The 6,221-nt window shown below is 46.3% G+C and overlaps 1 protein-coding gene across 1 annotated transcript in view; it reads right to left on the bottom strand.

Moving 5' to 3' along the window:
* Positions 1 to 6,221, bottom strand: part of LOC111949575 (serine/threonine-protein kinase PAK 1-like) — a 14,295-nt gene that overhangs the window by 6,027 nt on the left and 2,047 nt on the right. The gene's annotated exons all lie outside the window — the stretch shown is intronic.

The following is a 6,221-nucleotide window of genomic DNA, read 5'->3' on the forward strand; positions in this document are numbered from 1 at the left end:
TGGTCAGAGAACTGGGTCATATCTCCATCCTACAGTATCATCCCCCACTCTGCTTCCCTCTCCCTCTCCTCACTCGCTCCATTCCTCCTAAGATCTCCGCCTATTACAAGACAGGGAGAAAGAGGCATTGAGGGAGAAAGGATTGAGGGAGAAAGAGGCATTGAGGGAGAAAGAGGGTTTGAGGGAGAAAGAGGGTTTGAGGGAGAAAGAGGGTTTGAGGGAGAAAGAGGCATTGAGGGAGAAAGGTTTGAGGGAGAAAGAGGCATTGAGGGAGAAAGAGGGTTTGAGGGAGAAAGAGGGTTTGAGGGAGAAAGAGGGTTTGAGGGAGAAAGAGGGTTTGAGGGAGAAAGAGGCTTTGAGGGAGAAAGAGGCATTGAGGGAGAAAGAGGCATTGAGGGAGAAAGAGGGTTTGAGGGAGAAAGAGGGTTTGAGGGAGAAAGGGCCCATAGGACTCTAGTCAAAAGTAGTGCACTAATATATATATATATACAGTATATATGTATTAGGGAGCCATTTGGGAAGCACACAGAGAGAGATTAGGAATAAGTGGAGGCACTGTGCTGTAGCTAGTTTTCTTCACTCCAAATCTAAAGTAATTCCTGCTCTGACTCAGTTACAGTGTACCAGCCTGCTGTCCAGAGAACAGATACTCCTACACCAGTGGCGGTCAGCTCCGTTTCAGATGAGGGAGGACCGTTTTCTTTCATGACCATGGCCTTATTTCTATTACAGCATATTGGATAACTGTCATTCATTTCCATTCACCCAGTTCAATGTAAAATTGATAGGTTTAGGCTACTACATGATACTCAAATTTTCACTATACCCATCACGAGGTTGCTACAACCTAGCCTAGGTTTATTATTATTATTATTAAATTATTTTGTGTGTCGGTGTTGACTAACGGCAAATAAACTATAAGCTATGAAAATAAATTGATTCACACACTCTATACATAAACTCGCAGCAATTTATTAGGTAAATCACCAACGTTCCTGCATCACTGTGCCTTCTTCAGGGTACATTTATTTACCCAATAAATTACTGGGAGTTTATATATAGTGTGCGCCTCTTTATTTATATAGCTTATAATGTAATCATTAGTCCAACAGTTGCAAGCATGAGTTTCTATTGGACAAATTCAGGTATGTTTATTCCTGTTTTGTTCTGTATGCTTCTGTTTAAGAAACGTTTTTCAACAGAATTGCCGGAATGAATAAACCCCTGATCACGCGTTAACACAGTTTCAAAGCTGCCATGTTGTATTCCTTCCCCATCTCCTTTCACCGCTTCCCTTCGCTTGTGGACTTCAATGCAAAACACAACAGCTGTATGTGACCAGGCGAAAAACCTTTGCAAGCCAAACCGCTACAGTACACACAGCCTACATCGTTGTCACCATATGAGCTAAAGTAACGTCATAGTCAGCATAGCTAATAGAACTAACGGGTTAGGAAACCCGCTACAATAATACAGTAACGTTACAGTGTGCAGTCAGTAAGCAGGTACACCGGTGGGCCCAGGTGGCAATAAATTAGTTAAACCAAAAGCTTACCTTGACTTGGAAGAGTTCCAATGTTGTGTTGGATAGTCATAGCCAGCTAGCTAACATAGCATCCTTCTGTTTGAGCAGGGTGTTTTAGTAGGCTAAACAAAGCTAGCATTTCCTAGCTAACTAAATTAAACTGAAAGTGGAAGAAAAAAAACGAAAATCTTTATTTCTCTCTTGTTTCTAAATTTAAGAAGAAATTTGTTTAAAACTGTTAAATTATTTTATTTCTATCTTTGAGTCAACTACTCACATTTTATGCACTGCAGTGCTAGCTGTAGCTTATGCTTTCAGTACTAGATTCATTCTCTGATCCTTTGATTGGGTGGACAACATGTCAGTTCATGCTGCAAGAGCTCTGATAGGTTGGAGGACGTCCTGCGGAAGTTGGCAATTACAGTGGAAGTCTATTGATGGGCATGAGCCTCCTAGGTTTTGTATTGAAGTCAATGTACTCAGAGGAGGACAGAAGCTAGCTGTCCTCCGGCTACACCATGCTGCTACCCTACAGAGTGCTGTTGAGGCTCCTGTAGATCTTCTTTGCAAAATTGTGTATTTTAATAAATTATTTAGTGACGTGATTATATTTAGTATAGTTTTATCTAAAAAGGATAACTAGCCTGCATTTTTTTTTGCTGTTTGGTTATGTAAAAGGCTGAGTTCTATTATAGACGATCTTTTGTGATCTATGTGCATCGAAGCTGATGTATACAAAAGGGCTTTATAAATTACATTCAACTCGAATTGCTGTAGAGATTTAACTTATAGGGATAATAGCAAGGAAGATATAACACAACCATTCATTTGACAATAACAGAGTTACACAGATAGTCGACAATGCATGCAATGTTGACAGGAGAATGGATAACGTAGAGTGCGCACTCAGAACAATACTAATGCAGCACAAGACTCCAGTTTCAAACTCTGATCTATCGCAACGTTTCAGAGTGAAATACCTGTATGTGTGTGTGTGTGGTGTTGTGTGTGTGTGTGTGTGTTGTGTGTGTGTGTGTGTGTGACTTTACGTAGTTTCTCTCAAGTTATCTCTTCATAGTCTATGCTTATTTATTCTTCTTGGCGTGTTTTGTTCTGTTGGGTTTCGTTAGGAAGTTGAATTGGGACCAGTGGAGAGGGGCTAGTGGGGGGCGTGATGGCGGGGGAGGCGAGTAGGTTGGGCGCCTGGTCTTGAGAAGTGCTGGGAGAGTAGTTTAGGCGCACGGTGGCATTATCAATGTCCTCATAGTGTGGGTTAGGGGCGGGAGGGTGATCTATCACAGAACGATGTGTATTATTCGGGTCTTTTGAGGATTGGAGGAGGAGAGGGTGGGGTGAAAGAATAGAAGAGTAATCGTAAGAAGTATCAGAGGGGCAGGTTGTCGTTATGGGGGGGGAGTACATCGAGGAGAGAAGAGATGGGTGGGAGGAATAAAAAGAAGGAGACGTGAGAGGGAAGGGAGAAATGTAGAGGGCGTATTGTAGACGAACTTGGGGAGTAGGGTGCGGGATGAGAGAAGGGAGTGAGTGTATGTGGTTGTCCGTGTCAGGTGTGTTAGGAGATGCACAGCAACAAAGGGAGAGAAAGAGGGGAGGGAGAGAGGACAGAGACAGAAGAGACAAAACGAGAAGAGGAAGAGAGGGGAGGAAAGAGAAAAGAGAGACAACGAGAGAGAGAGAGGAGAGAGAGGGGGGAGAAGAAGCGAGAAGGGGGAGAGAGAGAGGGTGGGGGAGTAGAGGAAGAGAGAGAGGAGGAGGAGGGAGAGGGAGAGAAAGAGAGAGAGAGGGGCGGACAGAGAGAGAGAAGGGGGGAGGGGAGAGAACAGAAAGGGAGAGAAAAGAGGGGAGGGAGAGAGACAGAGACACGAGACAGAAGACAGAGACAGAGAGAGAAACGAGAAGAGACAGAGAGAGAGGGAGCGAGATGAGAAGAGAGGGGAGAGAAAGCAGAAGACAGAGACAGAGAGAGAGGGGAGAGAAAAGAGAGAGACAGGAGAGACCAGAGGGAGAGAGACGAAGACAGAGAGAAGACAGAGACAGAAAAGAGAGGGGAGAAGAAAGAGATGGAGACAGAGAGAGACAGAGACAGAGAGAGAGAACGGATTGTTAGCCTTCTTGAGCTATAGCTTATGCAATTGCGGGTCTACCAACCACCTGTTACAGTTAACTGTTTCCTGATGTTACCGTGTCTGTGTGTGTGTCCCAGTCAGGTGCAATGAGCTGCTAATCAACCGTGGCAACAGTGGTGCCATGGCAGTATCCCTGTCTGGGACACGCATTTCACTTGGACCGAAAAGACCACTTCTCAGCCAATCAGAGAACAGACTCTCCAGGGGTTTTCTCTGGCCGCCCATGATCGTCACACACACACACAATGCTGAGTCTTGTTTGGTCGGGACAGCACGAGAGAGTGTTACTTTATTTATCCTGTCTGGAGCAAGGGGGCTGAGTGTATGTCGTGTGTCGTGTATGGTGTGTGTGTGAGTGTGGTGTGTGTTGGTGTGTGTGGCGGCCATTGTCCTTACTGTTTACGTGTGTTCTGGTTCGGGAGCGACAACAGGAGGGGGCGTGGCCTCATCTTCATCCTCGTCCTCGGATACGGTTGCTATGGCGGGCGTCTCTGACACAGCCTTGGAGCTCTGAGGAGGACGTGACATCAAACTTTCAGTTAGTTGCTGTTCTTTTCCTATTATTAATACTCTCCCTTCTCCGCCTTTCTTCTCCTCTCTCCTCCTGACTGACTGTGACAGCAGGACAGCCAGACAGATAGAGAGCGTGAATGAAAGGAGTAAAATATGCTGACTCACATACAGTGCAGAAACAGGGAGAGGAGGGATGGAGAAGTAAGGCGGAGAGAGAAATAGAGCCAGGGAAGGAGTGCAATCGTCACACCTCTCCTCTCCATTTCTTCATCTGCTTTCTCTTATCCTCTCATTCTCTCTGTTTATCCCGTGCTTTTCTCTATCCGCTCTTCTCGTATTCGCCATTCTTCATCTATGGCAGATGCCTAAACACACATTGATAGTTGAGTAAACCAAGATGTGCGTCTCAAAATGCACCCTATATATAGTGCACTACTTTTGACCGTGGCTCATAGGGCTCTCTGGTCAGATCGTGGCTATGGGCCCTGATCAAAATGGTGCACTATATAATGGAAAGGGTACCATTGGGACTAAAGCAGAGATGTGTCGGAACTTACAGAAGTGTTAGAACAGCTGTAGTTGTCTGAACTCTCTTGTCTGTGGAGAAGGAAAACAATATGAAGAATCAAGTTCTGATAGTGAGTTGTGAATGTGTGTTTACATGTGAATGTGTGTGTGTGTTTACATGTGAATGTGTGTATGTGTGTGGTTGTGTGGTTTGTGTACCTGTAAAGTCATGTATTTCTGACTGTTGTTGGTCTCCTTGGAGTCGTAGAATTTGAGAACGTCAAGGACAGCCTGAGGATTCTTCTTTGTTCCAGCTTAGTGATGTTAGAGGTCTGGAGCAACCGAGCCCATTGCTCCGGCATGCCCTACACACACAGACACACGATAACAAGAGAGAGATGTCTGCGGTGGTCCAGAGAACTGGGTCAAATCTCCATCCTACCTATCATCCCCCTCTCTGCCTCGTCTCCCTCTCCTCACTCGCTCCATTCCTCTAAGTCTTCCCCCTATTAAGACAGACAGACAGGGGAGAAGGAGGGATTGAGGGAGAAGACATTGAGGGAGGAAGAGGGATTGAGGGAGAGACATTGAGGGAGGAAGAGGGATTGAGGGAGAGCATTGAGGGAGGAAGAGGGATGAGGGAGAGACATTGAGGGAGGAAGAGGGATTGAGGGAGAGACATTGAGGGAAAAAGAGGGATTGAGGAGAGACATTGAGGGAGGAAGAGGGATTGAGGGAGAGACATTGAGGGAGGAAGAGGGATTGAGGGGAGACATTGAGGGAGGAAGAGGGATTGAGGGAGAGACATGAGGGAGGAAAGAGGATTGAGGGAGAGAACATTGGAGGGAGGAAGAGGGATTGAGGGAGAGACATTTGAGGGAGAAGGAGGGATTGGGGGAGAGACATTGAGGGAAGAAGGAGGGATTGAGGGAAGAGACATTGGAAGGGAGGGAGAGGGATTGAGGGAGAGACATTGAGGGAGGAAGAGGGATTTGAGGGTGAGACATTGAGGGAGGAGAGGGATTGAGGGTGAGACATTGGGGAGGAAGAGGGAATGAGGGAAGACATTGAGGGAGGAAGAGGGATTGAGGGTGAGACATTGAGGGAGGGAAGAAGGGATTGAGGGTGAGACATTGAGGGAGGAAGAAGGGATTGAGGGTGAGACATTGAGGGAGGAAGAGGGATTGAGGGTGAGACATTGAGGGAGGAAGAGGGAATGAGGGTGAGACATTGAGGAGGAAGAGGGATTGAGGGTAGACATTGAGGGAGGGAAGAGGGATTGAGGGTGAGACATTGAGGAGGAAAGAGGTTGAGGGAGAGACATGAGAGGAAAGAGGGATTGAGGGTGAGACATTGCGGAAGGATAATGGAATGAGGGTGAGACATGAGGGGGAAAGAGGGATTGAGGGTGAGACATTGAGGGAGAAGAGGGATTGGAGGGAAGAAAACATTGAGGGAGAAGGAAGGATTGAGGGAGAAGGAGGGGTTGAGGGAGAGGACATTGAGGGAGGAAGAGGGATTGAACGGGC

Source organism: Salvelinus sp. IW2-2015, linkage group LG22, assembly GCF_002910315.2.
Source record: "Salvelinus sp. IW2-2015 linkage group LG22, ASM291031v2, whole genome shotgun sequence".
Classification (NCBI taxonomy): Eukaryota; Metazoa; Chordata; class Actinopteri; order Salmoniformes; family Salmonidae; genus Salvelinus; species Salvelinus sp. IW2-2015.